The following is a 21,376-nucleotide window of genomic DNA, read 5'->3' as shown; positions in this document are numbered from 1 at the left end:
ATCATTAAGTTGTAACTAATGATTTTTACTCCCTCCATTTGCTTGAGGAAGGCTTTTAACCATGTAATAATCTCGAACGCAAGTGAAGAAAGTGAGAAATTCGCCGCATCCATTCTTAAATATTGATAAAAGAATTTCCAGGTCCAAGAAACTATTTTGCACTTGGAGCATGTTGTATTGGGAGCTCAGATGGTAGGGTTGATCGATGTTGTAGACACTGCAATGATACAATGTTTGGACCAACACCTGGTGCTAAGAGGTTAACTAAGTGGCGGGACTTCGTTTTCTTTATTTAGTAGTTCAACATTCAAATTAAATACGTGGTCAAAATAAAATATAATATAAAAGAAGATGGAGAAGAGAGAAAAAGGGAAAGAGGCTTTGAGGGCTACATCTTTGCTATAAGCAAGTGTCTGAATATATAACATATATCCCTATTTATAGGGGAATGAGACTAGAGAAATAATAGAAATACAATCAATCAATGATACTAAATATTGATATTGATTGATTTACACAAAAAACTAAATATGGTAGAGAATAAGTTATATTACCATACACACTAGAATATTATGAATATATTCTAAGTATGGTAATATTCTATAATAATATTCTAACATCCCCCCTCAAACTCAGGATGAAGAATTTTGAAGTCTTGAGTTTGAAATTTGAGTGTAGTCTTTATATCCATTAATTGATCACCGTTGAGATGATGAAAATGGTGTTGGGGATGTGGCAACTAAAATATCAAATTTAGAGCTGTGGCCAACAATGGGTTATATGTGGCCATGGTCAAGGACCAAAATTAGAAGACCAAAACCCAATTAAAGAATAAGAAGACTCACAACTAATAATGATACATCACTTGCATGAATTTGACGGCGTGTGAGAACGGTCTCTCAAAGATCGAATGATTTGTACCATGCAAACTTAATTCTAAAATTTGGTTTTAGAACAAGTGGCGATGAATGGCTGAAAATCACCGACCGACAACAAATTTACTGGAAAAAGACGTCGGAAACACCAAAATGCCAACAACAATAAGGAAAATATAGTATTTAACATGTAGTTAAGAAGAACACGTTGGAAAGAAAGGGGTGGTCTACAGAATCTAGTCTGGCATTAGCCAAGGACTCTGATACCATGTAGAAAATAAAATATAATATAAAAGAAGATGGAGAAGAGAGAGAAAAGAGGCTTTGAGGGCTACATTTTTGCTATAATCAAGTGTCTGAATATATAACATATATCCCTATTTATAGGGGAATAAGACTAGAGAAATAATAGAAATACAATCAATCAATGATACTAAGTGATTTTGATTGATTTACACAATAAACCAAATATGGTAGAGAATAAGTCATATTACATATACAATAGAATATTATGAATATATTCTAAGTACGGTAATATTGTATAATAATATTAATATTCTAACTGTCCATAAAGACTCAAGAGTGCATAATTCACTGAAATATTTGCGTTAGTGATCTCTTTCAGCTAGCGGAGATTAAATTCATGTATTTTTCAAGAATAATCTCCAGTAAAGAATCAGTGAAATATCCCCTCTCCACATCCAACCCTTCTTCAGCTGCAAGCATCTCAACTCGGCTTTGGACCCTGTCAGCACCAATTTGATTTAGCTCCAAGAGCATGCAAGCTATTTCGGTTGAGTCCCCACCGTGAACCAGGCCCAGTGTTTGCACTGTTGGGAGCCCGCCTTCACGAGCACTCACCATACAAGCAATCCTTCGAGCAACATAAACATCTGTGGAAAAGATGGGTATGTTGTACAATGTGATCCATGGACGTGCCCCGATCATGGTGATGCCTCTTGCTCGAGAAACCATGGTTGGTCCTTCATCAGGCTTCTCCGAAAGCATCTTAGGCATGGTCCACCCTGCCCATTGATTGCCCAAGAAATTTGGTCGGTAGTATCCAAGCTCTCGTCTGATGGTGTCTAGAGCCTTGCCTGTTAGGTGTGCTGCAGCATAGAGGTAAACGGGCACTGCCACTTTCCAAGAATATGTGAAAGCAATTGACATAAAATCCGAGCTACAAATTGTGCATATGCATTATATTTAAGAGAAATATTTTGTTTATAAAGGAAAGCTTACAAACTACTATCAACATGATACATTAGATTTTTTTTTTTTAATATATATACAATAAAAAGAACTTTTACAACATGATATCTCACAACAACCCATGTAAGTTTGTAAGCCATATACGTGTGAGAGATCTTTTGACCAACCTTGAAATTTGTTGCCAATTAATGTTTGTTGTGACTGCCTTGGCAAGCCAAGCCGCTTCATCTAGTGATGCTTGAGCCAGTGGATGAGGATGTCGTCCACGGTGCCGAGTCGGGGGTGAGCCCCACAATGCATCTCCATGTTAATGGCTCCCAAGGCAGTCTCGACCATTGCTAGGATGGTTTGGTGCAATGGGCTGTAAATGGGACTCCCAGTGATGTCACGCATCACGTATGACACCAGGGTAAATCTAACCCTATTATAATCTCCATCTTGAGATTTATTAACGATGATAGTTTCTGGATCAAGCCTCCCCGATTGTTGGATGGCATCAAGGACAGCATGATTCCGTGCTTCAGAGATAAAGAGTTTGCAGCATATTAACAAGGATTGATCTATGGTTTTCTTCTTTTCCTTTTTGCACAAGTGGGGAACATCGATTAAAGCCACTTTGTTACACAAAATCAAACTATCTCATTTCATATTATCATTACGATTTTTTCAAACTTCCATAAAAATTATAATAAATAATTTATTTTTTTTAAATTTTAAAACAAAATTAATATTAAAAAATTATATTGTAACAATATTTTATTTAATTTGTAAGAAAATATTTTATTTCATCTCATCTAAACTGCATAACCAAATGGGACGTAAATCAGTTTATAAAAAGTTACCGAAACCATATGTAAAGAAAACCAATTAAACATATTATCTCCTATTAAATAAATTTTGTTTCAAATAAAAATATATATTTAATTAAATATATTATTGTTCGTGTAATAATTTTAACTCCATATTATATATATATCTGTTTTTTTATTATTTTTACTTAATAAAATAATTGGAGAGTGAATGATGTGACTGAAGTTATTTAATATTAATATAATAAGATAGTGGAATATATTGGGGTTTCATAAGAGCAAAGTTTTATATTTTGAAAATGAGTAGCGCTCCAAGTCGGACAGGTGCCATTTTTGTTTTCACACCAACTATTCAGAAATAGCCATGTAGGCGTGATGGGAGCTAAAGAGTTCAAGGGATTTCATTCCCATGAGTTCATATCAAGGTGTCTCACCAAATTTAGAGTTGGACTCGCATTTAGGTAATTCTCATCTCATTCTTTCTCTCTCTCTCTCCCTTCCTCTCCATCTCCCTCTGAATCAACAAACGGATGCCCCAAACAGAAAAATGAAAACAGATCCCAAATGTGATCTAGCATCTCTTTCTGATCTATGGACGCCAACATGAAGAGAAACGAAAATGAAAAATCCTTACTAGGAATCTTGAGCTGGAAAAACTTTATGTTCATCTAAAAATAATTTTGTAATGAACCTTATTGTAACAGATTTTTCATGGATGATTGTGATATGAAATAGCAGTTATTACTTAGGAGTTTCAGATTGCATCTTTGTTGTATTTGGTGGTATTGCAATTTGGTCATCGCTCTTTGAATTCAGGGCACATACAATGGTTGCCCTAAAGCATTAAGGAGTTTTAGATCTGTAGAGGAGACGAAGAAATTCGGGGGAAAAGAGAAGAAGTGATTTGGAAATTGTTACAATGCTGGATGTAATAGTATGAAAATGTGAAAGAATGTTGATATTTGACGTACGCGTGATGATAGGAATGAGATGAGAAAATCCTTATATGCTGCTTTGCCCTTCATCTTCTCAACTTTTCTCTCATCAACTCACACCAGATGCCAAGATCCCATTTTTACTCCATTTTTGCAATCAACCCGTGAGCCTCTTGACAGAGAAGAAGGGCTATGGGGTTCCAATCGAAGAAGTGCATTGCAGAAGAGAAGGGCTACGGGGGAGGAAGAGGAAAAAGGGGAAATAGAGAATGGTTTACCTGGATCTAATTCCATTGTAATTTCTATAAGTTCCTGATGTGTTTGTTTTTCACTCATGGGTGTAAAAAGGAAACTTACACCCGACCGGTTTAAAGGTTTTTCCTTTGAAATTATAAGTATATACTTTAAAGTACTAATTTATTTAGTTGATTATGCTTGATTTATATCATATATAGAAGACTAAGGCTTAAACACAACTAAATGTGTCACAGGAATTTATTTAGAAGTATTGTTAGACATAATTTTAGGATGTGCATACTCTGCACACTCCTTTTAAAAAAGAGAAATTATACTTTCAGTCGCCCGAAGTAAACGCCGCGTAAGCGTCTGCTGATGTGGAGAAATTTAATCGATACGCATCGTTTCGATTCCACTCTTCCCTCAATATTTTCTTCCCCATTCCCTCCCATTCTGCATCTGCTTTTCCTCTCCTCCTAAGACTAGAACTCCCTCTCTCGATCCTTCCACGATTACAGTACTGTCGAAGACGGCGAGTCCATTCCCTCGAAGCACCTCCATCGAAGACTTTGAAACAGTGACCCAGACTCTGAAACGGCACATACCGGCGAGAACAACAAGTAGGATGAAATTCTACTTGTTGAAGGCTCTAAAATAGTGACCCAGCGATGTTAAAGGATATATGATATAGAATTTTTTGTTTAGAATTATATTTTTGTTTAAGGATGATAGAATTTGAAGTGCATCCAGGAACTTTCTTCATATATTTTTTTTATAATAGCACTGCATATAAACCCCTGAGTTTTCAGTATCCAAGTCAAAGAGATGCTCTGCAATATATTCACCCAGTTCAACAAGCCATGAACAGAACAATCTTCAAGAAGGGAACCTCAGATGGTCCCATTTCCATATTCTTATGGCCTCTACTTCATCAAACATCCCAGCTTGACCAAGAAGATCTAAAGTGTTCCTGTAATTTGGTGAAATGGTAAAATGATGGATCATTAAACTAAGATATTAGCGTAGAAGTTCTAGCAACCCAGCTTGGGGTACAAACAAATAATAAACCCACAAATGTGATATCAACTGGTTAGGGCCTTAGAAACCCATACAAAGGGCAAGATATCTACATCAGATCCTTACTTGTCCATTTAATCCCACTTGATGACCCACACGAAGATATGCTTGAAGACCCACGTGAAGATTTGCTTGAAGACCCAAAGAATCACACACTTCGCACACATTGAATGGAGCAAAAACAAGGGGAATCACTTCACATCATACACGAAGAAATGTAGTTGATTGAGAAGAGAAGTATTGATCTTACCCACGAAGACGACGACCCACACGAAGACCCATGGTTACAAAGACTAGACGAAGACTTTCTCCTTCAACTTACTCCCACACGAGACCAATGAAGAAACAAAACAGATGGCACCACTCCCACACGAAGATGAAGACAAGGCAAAAACGAGATCTGCAGTTCTTCAAACGCAGACGAAGACGCTTAGCTTTGGGTATTTTGATTTGTCTTTCTTGACTGTTTTTTTTCTTTTTTTTTTTTTTTTTTTTATCAGCTGACGTGGCCCACGCCACATCATCCGATTGCGCAGCGACTCCACCTAGCCGCTTGTCTGTAGAAGAACAGTTTAAAAAATAGTAGGACCCTTTAATAAAAAATATATATTTTCATTTGAGTCTCATATATAACTATTTTTTTAAGAGAATGTGTGTGACTTTTACATCCTAAAATTGTATAAATTATTTTTTATTTATTTATTTTCCTTTCTATTTTTTCTTTGATAAATATATTATAATTTATTATATCAATTAAGGTCAAGATTGTATGAGGGTCAAACCAAGTTATAAACTTTGTTATCATTATTTTCATTTCATGTTGCCTATCCATTTTATCCGCAACTTTGTGAAAATATTTTAGGGGACGTTGGGACACAAAGATGATATACCCAATTCTCAAAATTTTTCATAATTTCATTTCTCAATATCACTTCAATACAAAATACTTTTTAATTTCAAATTGTCAACTTTTTCATCTAATTGTTATCAAATTATAATTATCAAAACACAAAAACTAATATAACTTTTACAAATTTCAAAATAAAACACAAAAATCATTGTAACTTTTATTAAAATAATATTAAAAAATAATATTTAGACAATTTCTTAACTTTATAATATTTTTATTCAATTTTTCCTTATTTTCTAAAATTCAATAAAATATTTTAACTTAAAATATTTTACTAATATTAACAAAATCTCGATATACTCTAAGTTGTGTCCAAATGATTTATATATAAGGGCTTGTTCGGAGACTTATATTCTCATATATTCTCAAAATTTCTCATAATTTTATTCCCAACATCACTAAACAGAAAACACTTTCTAATTTCAAATTTTTAACTTTTTTTTATCTAATCATTACTTAAATTTTATCTAAATAAAATTCAGTATAACTTTCCTAAATTTTTAAACAAAATACAAAAAAAATACAACGTTTTTTAAATGTTAACAAAATTATATTCAAATAATTTATTAACTTTATAATATTTTTATTCAATATATTTTTTTCTTTTTTGCCAAAATTCAACAAAATATTTTAATTCAAATTATTTTATTATTTAAAAACTAATTTATTACCATTCACGTAATTATAAAATACTCTGTATGTCAGTCCTTAATCACTCGATTTTAAAACCCACGTTGAATACATAGTCAGCACGTGTCTCACGTTTCCGCTAGCACTTGTCGTTCGACAAGTTTACGGTTGTTTGTCGTCCGGTTGTACTTTTATTGTAAGGAAATTATAATACAATGAATATAATTTTTAGAGCGTCAACGTTAACATTTTGATATCTACATTTTTTGATGAGCAACATTTTGATCTTTAAAGAGTGTCAATCCTCTTGCTCTTCCTTGTTTACATGGTAAGGATGAGAAATCCTACAAATTGTAATTGAAAGAGATCAAGAAATCTTGTTTTAGGAAAACTAAAATATTAATAATGCCAAACAAAACCTAATAATTTAATCAAATAGATTAAGTTTCCTGTAATAATTTTAATTTTAAATAGAACAAGTAATTGATTAGTAAGATTTAATTTGTAAGATTCAAGTTTTAAAATTTATTTGTCAAATCAAATTATGTCATATAAGTATTTTATTAAGTGTGCTCTACACACCGGCCGGCATGAGAGATGATATTTACAATTCTAGAGTATCTTAGTCTTGCGCATCTATTTTGAAAAAAATAAGTAAATCTGAAATTCATATGAAAAAAATATTTTTTTAAATGATAAATATCATCTTTTTTAAAGGAGGTGCGTGAAGTTTGCACACATTAAAATTGTATCTAACATTACTAGTTCTATTATATGTTTAACTTATTAATAATACAAATATAGAGTGGATAATGTGGCTTTGTTATTTAATATAAATATTAGATTTTTGCTATATAGAATATACCATACATAGATTGTTCGATAGTTTCTATTTTTATTGGCTTTCCTTGGCAATAACTTTAAAATGCTATTTTTATTATTGAGAAAAGAAATTTGCAAAAAGGAATTGTGAGGGGAGTAATTCTCAGGGCCAAGCCTGGGGAGTAGGCCCAGGCTAGGTCGAGTCGGCCCAGGAAGCCCAAGAAGGGAAACAACCAGGCATAGTACATTGACAAGAGGACGAAAGGCAGGACAACCTAACACGATCACTGGCTGATAGTTAGGGATATCCCTTGACCTTGAATCCTAGCGTCTAGACTGGTTAGAGAGGTGGATGTGCCCGACCGGGATCATGCCGCATTAATGGGACGGAGGCGAGTAGGCCAGGAAGGGGAGCCACATTGCATTAATGTATCTCGGGGCTCGACACGCCACAACGTGCCTCCTAGGGTGTCAGAGATAGCCGCAATCAGGTTTGACTGGTCTGCAGAGCAACAGGTAAGTGGCATGGAAAGCTGACCCCATACGTAACGACATACCCAATACCTCTACCACGAGGGCCAACCCAGCCAAGTATAAATACCCCCTCCTATGGCTAGGGAAGGGGTTCACACTCTTCAATACTTCAATTGAAACTAACTTAAGTATCAGAGGTACCACGGCCCCCCATTCTCCATCTCAATAGGAACTAGGTCTGAGCCTAACTATGTGGAGTTGTCCAGGCTGCGAAACAAGACATCAACATGAATAATAATATCATGCATATACGAGTAGTAAAGATATAAAAATAGCGATCATATATATCTCATAAACAAGCTCATGTTGGGAACTGAAGAACTATTGCATCCACAATTATATATTAACAAGAACGAAATAGGAAAGAAGTAACTTCGTAAGTCTTCTCTCTGCTTTCCCGCGAAAACAGAGGTGGAAGAAAATTCTTAAACCTTTTCGAAGGGCAAGTTTGCTATGAGATCTTGTGGAAGACGGGGGCGAAAGGTGAAGGGATGGAGGTGTTAGAGGAGTTATACCAGAATTTGAGGCTAACGGAGGAAGAGAGAACGTGAATTGAGTTGACAGGAGAATCGATGGATGTGGCTAAGGAGAAGGGAGCCATAAGCTTAACCGAGAAAGTGTGTATAAAGAGGCAGATTGGGAAAGAGATAGTTGAGTCAACGATGGGCAAGATCTGAAGAATAAGCTTCCCAGCAAGCTTTCAAAAGGTAGGAAATAACACTTTGATCATCACATTTAGAACTCATGTTGGTAAGATGAGAGTGTTGGATGGAAGGCCTTGGCTTTTCAATAACCATCTCCTCATCCTCTAAGCATTTGATGGTTTCTCCCAACCACAGAATTGGAGTTTTGAGAGTGAAGTATTTTGGATCCAAATTTACAATCTACCACTAGCATACATGACAAGAGACTATGGGATCTAGATTGGTAAGTCATTAGGGAAGGTGATGGAGGTGGAGGTTCTAGATGACGGAGTGGGACGGGGGTAATTCTTGAGAGTGAAAATAGAAATCAACTTGCTAAAAGCGATAGCAAGGGGAAGGGCAATTATGGTGAATGAGCGCAATATCTAGGTAAATCTGAAGTATGAGACGTTACCACGAATGTGCTTCAATGTGGTTGGATAATCCATGGAGATAGAGGGTGTGTGGCTGAGGCGAATCGAAGTGAGGTGAGGGAGGGGTTGAATTCTCAGTTTGGGGCATGGTTGAGAGCTGAGGCTATTTTAAGAAGAAGATCTTACTCATCAGGGGCCCAGGGTAACGAGAAAGAGGAGGGGGAATGAAGTACTTTGGAAGAAAGGAGAATTAGGAGAGGAATAACATATCTGAGGAGGCGAGTAAAAAGAGCTGGAGTGGAGTAGAAAAAACTGTGATAGCATCAGAAAAAGAGTAGGTGGTGAATGTGGAGGGGAAGATGAAGGAAAACAGATTAAGAGTGGAGGAGGAGGCTACTACAGACTCAATGAAAGGGGATACAATGTATCCCATTGGAGATGGAATTGATAAGGGACTAATGGCAGTGAATGTAATTGAGGAGGGATCCGGGGCTCAGTAATAATTTGCTTATTTCATGTGAACATATATCAATAAGGAGATGAGAAATGTAATTGAAAGTGTAAATATTCAATCCAATAACCCAAATAAAATCAACTCTTCTTCATGTCTCAAATAACAACTAAGAATAATAAAACATTAACATAGTTTTCATAAACCGTCTAAATCCATTGAAGCGAACTTAAGAAAGATAATTAACCTCCAACACCAACACTAATATTATGAGATACCCAACAACAAATCAATGCTAATTTTCTCCATAGACTCTAATACTGATCTTCATCTAAGCCATCGATGTCATCTGAAATATTATGAAGATTAACGGAGTGAGTTATCAACAACTCAGCAAGCAGGGAGCATATACTAGCATGTAAACATGAGCATTTATAACATTTGATAAGCCGAACTAAACATTTACTTTCAGAATGCAAAAACAAAACTTGTACAAAAACTTTAGAGCAAAATTTTCAGAAAAATAAACTTATTCCAAAAAGAACATCCGTTGGCATTTCCAAACTGAAATATTATAATTAAATCATCTCTTAGCATCACATCGGGACAATACCATGTTTAACTCCCGTGGTAGGGTTATAAACCACCATTATACCCGTGGCTGGGCCATATTCCATGTTTCACCCCCGTAGTAGGGTTATAAACCACCATTATACCCGTGGCTGGGCCATATTCCATGTTTCACCCCTGTGGTAGGGTTATAAACCACCATTATACCCGTGGCTGGGCCTTAACAGAAACAGAACGGATTTCATCGAAAATCCAGTTACACACATATACAGAATCAGAACTTCATGCCAAGATTTTCAGATGACACATCATATCAAAACAAATCACTAAAAGCTTCAGATCATTTCAGATATTCGAGATAAACATAAACAAAGTATTCTCATTTGTTCATAACAAAACTTTTAGAATTCCTTATTCGCTCTTTTACATAGTTCAGAAGTACAGTACACAAAACTAGCTCATGTCTACACCAGTTATGACAGAAAAACACTTTCTCTTATATAGAATTTATGCATATGCAGAATAAACATCTGAGGTTGTTTTCAGATCATCTCTTTCAAAAGAAAATAAACACATTGATTCTCAAAGTCAACCTCCTTTTATTTATTTTATGCAAAACTAGTATATGAACCCCGCTTACCAGACTTCTTCGTATTATCAACACCTTGAGCCGGAACTCTAATAGTAACACCACCTAAACAAAAGAAACATATATCCATCATTTAATAACCAATCTAGTAGGCTGCTATTTATTGAGTAATAAATCAAAACAGTCCCTTCACAGCTCCATAACTATCTAACAATTTAAACTTGAACAACTCTCTCTTCAAACCATTCGCATTTAAAACCCAAAACAACCATCACCTTCTATTAACACCAAACCAATTATAATTATTTCCAAAACCAACAACTGCAACTCCAATAATTAAAACATAACCCAAACCAAACTTCACTTCCAACCTCCGAATAAAGTAATTTCAGTGTAAGCATCAATACTCTAGTCATTCAATAATTCAAAACTTGCATAAAAGTTCAATACAACTAGCTCAAAACACCCATCCTTTTACACCAAATAGTCTCAAATAATAATCCAAAACAGTTTCACAATTCATCCAAAATTATACTCCTCACACTCAAAATTCCAACACACTCTACCGTAATCCAACAAATAAAACATCAACTCAAAAATAAATGTCAAAAATTCTTTTACTGAAAATGCTAATGGTCTGTGCAGAGGGGAAATTATGACTAAGTGTGATGCATGGCCAAACCAAGCAGTGTGTGTGTGTGTGATAGACAAACCGAAGGAAAGAGATAAAATGATTAATGGAATGTGTAACGGCAAGCAAGAATTAAGAGAAACTAAGGATTTAATAGGTGGCGGACGTTACCGAAAATAACTTCAAAAACAGAGGCAACCCCGGCGCCCAGACTTGGTGCCCACAGTCTACTGCAAAGTGCCAAAATCCCACGAAGCAAAATCACAAACAGATGGTGAAGCCCGAGAAGAAAACATAGAACGGAAGAGAGAATGATGGCTCACCTTCGAAGAACCAGAAAATTCGAGACCCACGGAGACAGATATGTCGGTTAAGGATGAAACACCAGTCCACGCAAGAGAGAGACTCTGAGTGGTTTGTAAATGTGGTGAGGAAGGCTCTTCATGCGTGGAACCGAAAATAGAAATCGTGGGGCGTGGGAAGCAGTTGCACGGGAAGGGAGAGAATCACGGAAAAGCAGACCGAAATGCAGAATGAAAGAATCGGCGGAAGAAGAAGAAAAACAGTGCACGGCAGAAAGGGAATTTAATCCCTCCCCAAAACGACGCCGTCCGTCCATCACATGCTGCTCGTGGGCTGGGCTTCGTCCTGACTTCAAAGGGGCTGGGCCTAAAGCCCGGTTATCACATTCTTCCCCCTTATAAAAATTCCGTCCTCGGAATTTGCCGCATGCTATTAGGATCATGGTCGAATAACTGTGGGTACTTGACTTGCATATCCTCTTCTAATTCCCAAGAGGCTTCACTGATAGCATGATTGTTCCATACCACCTTAACCAATGGAATAGTCCGATTACGTAACACTTGTTCTTTTTTCTCTACAATCCGCACCGGCTCTTCTGTATAAGTCAGATCTTCCTGAAATTGAAGAGGCTCGTAATCAATAACGTGGATGGGGTCAGGTACATACTTCCTCAGCATAGATACGTGAAATACATTGTGTACACCTGAAAGTGCGGGTGGTAGGGCTATTCTGTAAGCCACTGGTCCAATCTGATCAAGAATCTCAAATGGTCCGATGTACCTAGGGCTCAACTTACCCTTCTTTCCAAACCTCATAACCCCTCTCATGGGGGCAATCCTCAAGAATACCTTATCCCCAACCTCAAACTCTAATTGGCGGCGACGATTATCTGCATAGCTTTTCTGTCGACTCTGAGCTGCTCTCATTCTAGCTCGAATGGTCTCAATCTTCTCTGTTGTCTCCTGTATGATTTCTGGACCCAAAATTTGTCTTTCACCCACTTTGTCCCAATATAAAGGAGATCTACACTTCCTACCATAAAGTGCTTCATAAGGTGCCATCTCAATACTAGCCTGGTAACTGTTATTATAAGCAAACTCGACCAAAGGCAAGTGTCGAATCCAAGTCCCCTTAAAATCCAGCATACAAGCTCTCAACATGTCTTCCAAAATTTGGATGGTCCTTTCCGACTGACCATCTGACTGTGGGTGAAACGACGTGCTGAAATTTAACTTAGTGCCCATGGCCTCTTGTAAGCTTCACCAAAATTTCGAAGTGAAACGCGGATCCCTATCCGACACAATGGACACAGGTACCCCATGCAACCTCACTATTTCCTGTATATAAAGCTCGGCTAGTTTCTCCAACTTATAAGAAACTTTGATAGGTACAAAATGAGTTGTCTTCGTCAAACGGTCTATTATCACCCAAATTGCATCTTGTCCTGTCGATGCCCGTGGAAGGCCTGTAACAAAGTCCATAGAAATATGCTCCCATTTCCATTCTGGAATCTGAAGTGGTTGCAATAACCTTGCTGGTCGTTGGTGTTCTACTTTCACCTATTGGCATGTTAAGCACTGAGCCACAAATTGAGCAATCTCTCTCTTCATGCCCTCCCACCAAAAAGACTCTTTCAAATCTCGATACATTTTTGTACTACCCGGGTGAACTGTGTAAGGGGAGCGGTGCGCTTCTTCAAGGATAAGTCTTTTTATTACAACACTGTTCGGCACACAACATCTGTTTCCAAACCTTAAAACTCCATCTTCAGAAACATTAAACTCAGGTTTATCCCCTTTTTCTACTTCTTCAATTAATCTTGCCAACTTAGAATCTTCTTTTTGAGCGAGCTTGATTCTGTCTATCAGAGCTGGTTGAACTATTAAACTGGCTATTAATGCCTGCTGGTCACCCACAACTACTTCAATATTGGCTCTTTCCAAGTCCATTAATAAGTGTGGCTGAGTGGTAAGAGTTGCAATTATTGGTCCCGTTGGCTTCCTGCTAAGTGCATCAGCTACAACATTAGCTTTGCCTGGATGGTAGTTAATGTTGCAGTCATAGTCCTTGACTAGTTCGAGCCATCTCCTCTGTCTCATATTCAGTTCTTTCTGAGTGAAGAAATACTTCAAACTCTTGTGATCCGTGTAGATTTCGCACCTTTCACCATATAAATAATGCCTCTAGATTTTAAGTGCAAAAACAACGGCGGCCAACTCCAAATCATGTGTGGGGTAATTTTGTTCATATGTCTTCAATTGCCGAGAAGCATAAGCTATTACCTTTCCATGCTGCATCAAAACACAACCCAAACCCAATCGTGAAGCGTCACTATAAACCACAAATCCTCCTCTTTCGCTAGGGACTGTCAGAACTGGAGCCGTCACCAATCTCTTATTCAATTCCTGGAAGCTTTCTTCACATTTTTCAGTCCAAACATACTTATTGTTCTTCCTAGTAAGGGCGGTAAGGGGAACCGCTATTTTTGAGAAATTGTCTATAAATCGACGGTAATAACCAGCCAAACCCAAGAAACTCCTAACTTCATGCACATTGGTTGGTTGAGTCCAGTTAACTATTGCTTCAATTTTCCCGGGGTCTACAGAAATGCCATCCCTTGAGACTACATGTCCCAAAAATGCAATAGACTCAAGCCAAAATTCACATTTCTTCAGCTTGGAAAATAAATTCTTATCCCTGAGTGTCCCTAGTACTTGTCTCAGATGGTCTTCATGTTCGGCTTTGCTCTTGGAGTAGATTAATATATCATCAATAAACACCACTACAAATTTATCCAGAAACTCATGAAATACTCTATTCATCAAGTCCATAAATACTGCTGGGGCGTTGGTTAAACCAAAAGGCATGACTAAAAATTCATAGTGGCCATACCTGGTCCTGAAAGCTGTCTTAGGCACATCCTCCGCCTTGATTTTTAATTGATGATAACCCGATCTGAGATCAATTTTAGAGAACACCTGCACACCTTGCAACTGATCAAATAAATCATCGATGCGGGGCAACGGATATTTATTCTTTATGGTCACTCGATTCAGTTCCCTGTAGTCTATACACATCCTCATTGTCCCATCCTTCTTCTTCACAAACAAGACTGGAGCTCCCCAAGGTGACACACTAGGTCTAATGAAACCTTTGTCTAACAAGTCTTGCAACTGTTCTTTGAGTACTTCCAATGCTAGAGTACTTCCAAATTCAAGAATATATCCATTTTTTAAATCTCAAATCGAACGTAAATACTTCAATTAAATAAATCAAATAAACTCATTTATCCAATATTCAATCCAATAACCCAAATAAAATCAACCCTTCTTCATGTCTCAAATAACAACTAAGAATAATAAAACATTAACATAGTTTCCATAAACTGTCTAAATCCATTGAAGCAAACTTAAGAAAGATAATTAACCTCCAACACCAACACTAATATTATAAGATACCCAACAACAAATCAATACTAATCTTCTCCATAGACTCTAATACTGATCTTTAGCTGAGCCATCGATGTCATCTGAAATATTATGAAGATTAATGGGGTGAGTTATCAACAACTCAGCAAGCAGAGAGCATATACTAGCATGTAAACATGAGCATTTATAACATTTGATAAGCCGAACTAAACATTTACTTTCAGAATGCAAAAACAAAACTTGTACAAAAACTTTAGAGCGAAATTTTCAGAAAAATAAACTTATTCCAAAAAGAACATCCGTTGGCATTTCCAAACTGAAATATTATAATTAAATCATCTATTAGCATCACATCGGGACAATACCATGTTTAACCCCCGTGGTAGGGTTATAAACCACCATTATACCCGTGGCTGGGCCATATTCTATGTTTCACCCCCGTGGTAGGGTTATAAACCACTATTATACCCGTGGCTGGGCCTTAACAGAAACAGAACGGATTTCATCGAAAATCCAGTTACACACATATACAGAATCAGAACTCCATGCCAAGATTTTCAGATGACACATCATATCAAAACAAATCACTAAAAGCTTCAGATCATTTCAGATATTCGAGATAAACATAAACAAAGTATTCTCATTTGTTCATAACAAAACTTTTAGAATTCCTTATTCGCTCTTTTACATAGTTCAGAAGTACAGTACACAAAACTAGCTTATGTCTACACCAGTCATGACAAAAAAACACTTTCTCTTATATAGAATTTATGCATATGCAGAATAAACATCTAAGGTTGTTTTCAGATCATCTCTTTCAAAAGAAAATAAACACATTTATTCTCAAAGTCAACCTCCTTTTATTTATTTTATGCAAAACTAGTATATGAACCCCTCTTACCAGACTTCTTCGTACTCCCAATGGCATATTAGTGTGCGGATTAATAGGGAATAAGAAAATAGAAACTATTTGCTGACTGACTTTGATGGAAATCCAAAAGCAAGCAAGAGGGAAAAATCATGGGAATTGTTCTATGCACTAAAATCACCATCAGAGGTGGGATGATGTGTGTGGGATGATGTGTTATTGGTGATTATAATGAGCTTGTGGCGCAGGATGAAAAGGTTGGTGGAAGGGATAGAAGTGAGGGGCAGATGGAGTCATTCAGAAGGGCACTGGAGAGGTCTGGTCTCTCTAATTTGGGGTGGACGGGCAGTAAATTTACTTGAAATGATGGCCATGAAGATGTAACATTTTTAAAGGAAAGACTGGATAGAGCAGTAGTCAACCATGTTTGGGCCTGCAAATTTCATGAACTGAGGGTGAAGACTTAAATGACTTTAGTTTCAGATCACAAGCCTTTGATCCTGACTACAAGTAAAAGGATGGATAGGCGCCAGAAAATGAGGAATTTCAAGTATGAAATGAGTTTGGGGATGGAAGAGGAGTGTGGGAGAATTGTAGAAATTGAAAGGGCAAAGATCACAGACTTATATGGGCCTTTGAATAAAATAAAGCAATTACTTTATGGGTGTAGAAGATCACTGAGCAGGTGGAGCAAAAACTCTATTCTATGTAGAGAAGGGGCCATTAGAGAGCTGACTGAGAAATTAAAAACCCTTGAAGAGGAGGAAGGTCTAGAGAATATGGGAGGGAGGAAATAAAAAGTTAGTTGAATGTATTACTAGAGCAGGAAGATTAGAGGTGGAAACAGAGGGTGAAAAAACATTGGTTGGCTGATGGTGATAGAAACACAAAATTCTATCATGCATGTGCTAATCAGAGAAGACAAAAAAACACCATCAAGTCCATTAAGGATTCACTAGGAAGGCTAGTGAAGGGGGAGAGGGATTTAGAGAATGCTTTCTGCTCTTATTTCAGTGAGATATATTTGACTTTTAGTCCCGTAACTGAGGAGATTGAGAAGTGTGTAAAGCTTGTTGAGGCCAAGATTACAGCAGGGATGAATGAGAAATTGGAAAGGGAATTTGCAGCTACTAAGGTGGGAGAGACACTTAAACAAATGTCAGCACTCAAGTCACCTGGCCCAGATGGATTTGGGACAGGTTTTTACCAAAACCATTGGCATATTGTTGGGGAGGACACTTGTAATGTAGTATTGAATGTCCTGAATGGTGGTGAAATGAGTTAGGACTTAAACCATACCCTTATTGCACTTATTCCTAAGGTCAAATCCCCAGTATCAGTTAGGAATATAGGCCAATAAGCCTTTGCAATGTGCTGTACAAGCTCATATCAAAGGTTTTGGCAAATAGGATTAAGAAAGTTCTGCCCTCTATTATATCCTCAAATCAGAGTCCCTTTATCTCGGGAAGACTAATAACAGACAGCATCATGATAGCTTATGAAATGTTGCACTCAATGAAGACAAAACAAAGGGGAAGAGTGGGGACTATGGCAGTCAAGGTGGATATGTCAAAGGCCTACGATGGGGTAGAATGACCTTTTTTAGAAGCCATGTTGAAACATCTTGGCTCTAGAGAGAAAATAACCAGACTTATTATGATGTGTGTAACTCAGTTAGCTACTCAGTTCTGGTGGATGACAGTATTGGAAGGATATTTCAACCATCTAGGGGAATAAGGCAAGGGGATCCATTATCCCCTTACCTTTTCATCAACTGTGTAGAAGGACTTAGCCAATTGCTACTAAAATCAAAATTGAAAGGGGACATAAGGGGCAACAATGAACAGAAGGGGCATGAGACTTAACTAACTTCTTTTTGTAGATGATTGTATATTTTTTTTGTAGAGCTTTGAAGAAAGAGTGGAAAACAATTTATTCTTTGTTGGAAGTTTATGAAAAAGCTTCAGGGCAAGCCCTTAATAAAAACAAAACTTCCATATTTTTTCGTGCCAATACACCCACTGAAGTGAGAAGGAAAATTCTTCAAAAGGTTGGAGCAGTGGTATGTGATAATTATGAGAGGTATTTGGGGTTGCCAACAGTAGTTGGAAGATCAAGATATAGTGCCTTTTGAAGTATTAAGGAAAAATTTTGGCTAAAGATGCAAAATTAGAAGAACAACTTTATGTCGAGAGCTGGAAATGAAGTGCTTATAAAGGCTGTGCTGCAAACTACCTAACGTACACAATGAATGTATTTCAGCTGCCTAAGAAGATATGTAGAGAGATTGAGGCTCTTATGTCCAGATTTTGGTGGTGCAATTATAAAAAAGAGAAAGGGATCAATTGGAAGAAATGGAGAAGTTTGGGTTTGGCAAAGGCTGAGGGGGGTCTAGTTTCAGAGATTAGGAGTTCTTTAATAGAGTCATGTTAGCAAAACAAGGCTAGAGATTACTAAAGGAACCTCAATCATTAGCTGCCAAAGTTTTCAAAGATAAATACTTTAAGCACTTTCAGCTTCTTGAGGCGCCTCTTGGGAACTCACCTTATCTGATATGAAAAACCATTTGGTCAGCATTGAGAATTGTGAAGGAAGGGATGATATGGAGGATTGGGGATGCGAAGACAACAAGTATCTGGGGTCAGAAATGGCTGCCTACTCTTATTACTCACTGTGTCCAATCACCTGTAAGAATACGATAGAAGGATGCTAAGGTGTGTGAGCTGATTGATGAGCAGAATGGTGTGTGGAAGGAAGAAGAAGTACAAGCTGTTTTCAGTGAGGAAGAGGCTAAGGTGATTTACACAATCCCAGTTAGCCAAAATGGGGCAGTAGATAAATTGATTTTGAATCCATAAAAAAAGGGCACTTTTATTGTCAAAAGTTGAGGGAGCAACAAAGACAACAGAGGGGGAAATGTGGTCTTTCAATTGTCAAGGAGGGGGATGATATATGGAGGAACATATGGAGACTCAACATCCCTGGTACTGCAAAGCATTTTCTATAGAAGTCAGCCAATATACTTCCTACAAGGGTGAAACTAAAACAGAAAAGAATTCCTGAAGATGCTAAGTGCCCGATATGCCAAGCTGGGGATGAGACACTCATGCATGTGCTAAGGAGCTGTCCTGCTGCAGTGGATGTATGGGGAGCAAAGAACAACCCCATTAAAAAATGGCCAGTCTATGATAAGGAATTTGTACAGCTATGTAAAGAGTTGTCTACACATATACAAACAGATAATCTAGAAAGAGTAGTGGTAATAATGAAGTACATATGGCATAGAATAAATAAATTTGTATTTGATAACGAATTTGATTGCCCAAGTAGAGTTGTACAAATTGCAGTTGTTGGGCTCGAAGAATACCAGAGTGCAATGCAGATGAAGGGGAGAAATGTGCTGTAAAAGGAGGAGAAGGGTAGAAATGGTAGCTGGACAAGACCAATGGAAAACTGGTACATAGCAAATTTCGATAGGGTGCTCAATATGGAACAACAAAGGATGGGGATGGGGATTGTGATAAGAGTTAGGAGAGGTGAAGTTATTGCATCTTTGTGTGAATCAAAGAGGTTTGTAAACTCTCCTTGCATAACAAAAGCAAATGCCCTATGGAGAACTATAAAGCTGTGCTCAGAACTTGGAATCCATGAGGTGATCCTTGAGGGAGATGCAAAAGAGGTAATTGAGGATGTTAAATATGATAATGAAGATGAGTCATGGAGGGGCCAAATTATAAAAGACACAAAACAAAAACGGAATAGAAATAGACGATGGAGAGTGGAGTTTACTCACAGGGAAGGCAATGAGGTGGCTCATCATCTTGCTAAGTTGGCACTACAAATGGATGGGGAGCATTGCTTGATAGAAGAAGTCCCTAATAGTGTATACCATTTGATTGTAAAAGATAAAGTTTGTAGTAAAAACTCGTTTGTTTTCAGAAAACTTCTTAACTCATCTCTAGGGGTGATACCCGCCCCCTACGAGGCTGGGCCACCCCTTCCCCGCCCCTCGCCCCCGCATATGCGGGGGTGGGGAATTTCTCCCCGGACCCCGCCCCCACATGGCTGGGGCTGGGTCCCCCGTCCGTTGGGCTGGGGTGCGAGGGTGGACCCCCACCCGTCCGCACCCCCCGCACCCCATACTGGGCCTTCGGCCCAGTACATTTTTCTGGGCCCTAAATGGCCCAGAATCGGTTTTTGGGCCACTTTGGGCCCATAATTCGTTTTTGGGCCATTTGAGCCCATTATTTAGATTAAAAAGTATATAGATTTAAAAACAGGAAAAAAAAAAATATATATATATATATATAGAATCATAGATTGAACTATTACGTTATTAACTAATTAAGTAGTAATCATCACTAAGGCAGTAAGGCACTATGCTAAAATATTTTGTTTACAATTATACAAATTAAGAGAACTAATAAACTATTACACTATTACAAACTCCTTTAAAAGAAATAAATATTACAAATTGTACAATTAACTATTGTAGCAACATTACAATTAATTATAAATTAACAAAATCATAATTTTTCAATTTGATCAATTTGATTTTGGGGTGGAGTCGTAGCGGTGAGTTCACTGAGTGGTGAGTTATGTCGATTGCTATGAGACTGAAAATCAAGATCATAAAAGTCAATAAGTTATAAAACCTGAAATATTAATAAGTTAAAAATAAAACAAATTAGAATTAAAAAGTTATAAAGATGAAACAAAATTTTAAATGCAAAAAACAATTATGGAAGAAATTGTGCAAACCATGACAATGGTGGGTCCAATACAAAGTCATACTGCATCGGAGGTAGCCGTAGACGTCGTCTCATGTATCACTATAAGTATTAAATTTGAAATCAAATTAATGAATACCAATTAAATGAAAATAAATAAATTAAAATAAGAAATTAGAAAATGAAATTAAAATAAATACCAGATCCAAACTGATCATCACTATCCTCCTCGACGTCGGCCTTCTCATAGTCAAGAACATCCGGAACATGAATTGGAGTTCCCTTGATCCAATTCTGCGTGCAAATCAAAGCCTCCACAGTGGCAGGAGCTAATGAACTCCGAAATGAATCTAATACACGTCCTCCCGTGCTAAAGGCCGACTCTGAGGCTACTGTGCTAATAGGGATGGCCAAAAGTGTGCGGGCTATCTCTCCAAGGATGGGATACTTCACGGCATTCACCTTCCACCAACTTAATATATCAAAATCTCGTGAAAATGGTAGAATCTCTGCTGCTAAGTATCTGTCTATCTCTGGCTGAGCCTCTACAGAACTCCGAAGGAAGGGGGTCTGCTCATACCTCTCACCCCACTCCAATCTACGTCTTTTCCCAACCTCGACTTCAGGAAACTGTGAGCCTGAGGCTGAGGGGGTAGGTGTAGGTGCCACAATATTACCACCTCGCAGGGTGGAAAACTCATCAAATAA

General features: G+C 37.4%; 1 pseudogene; it reads right to left on the bottom strand.

Annotated features, from left to right (window-relative positions):
* Positions 1-1,496: 1,496 nt before the first annotated feature.
* Positions 1,497-5,427, bottom strand: LOC121253385 (annotated as a pseudogene).
* Between the last annotated feature and the right edge of the window lie 15,949 nt (positions 5,428-21,376).

This window comes from Juglans microcarpa x Juglans regia, chromosome 2S (genome assembly GCF_004785595.1).
Source record: "Juglans microcarpa x Juglans regia isolate MS1-56 chromosome 2S, Jm3101_v1.0, whole genome shotgun sequence".
Taxonomy (NCBI): Eukaryota; Viridiplantae; Streptophyta; class Magnoliopsida; order Fagales; family Juglandaceae; genus Juglans; species Juglans microcarpa x Juglans regia.
The sequence above is the reverse complement of the archived record's forward strand: the minus strand, read 5'-3'. Positions and strand labels throughout refer to the sequence as shown.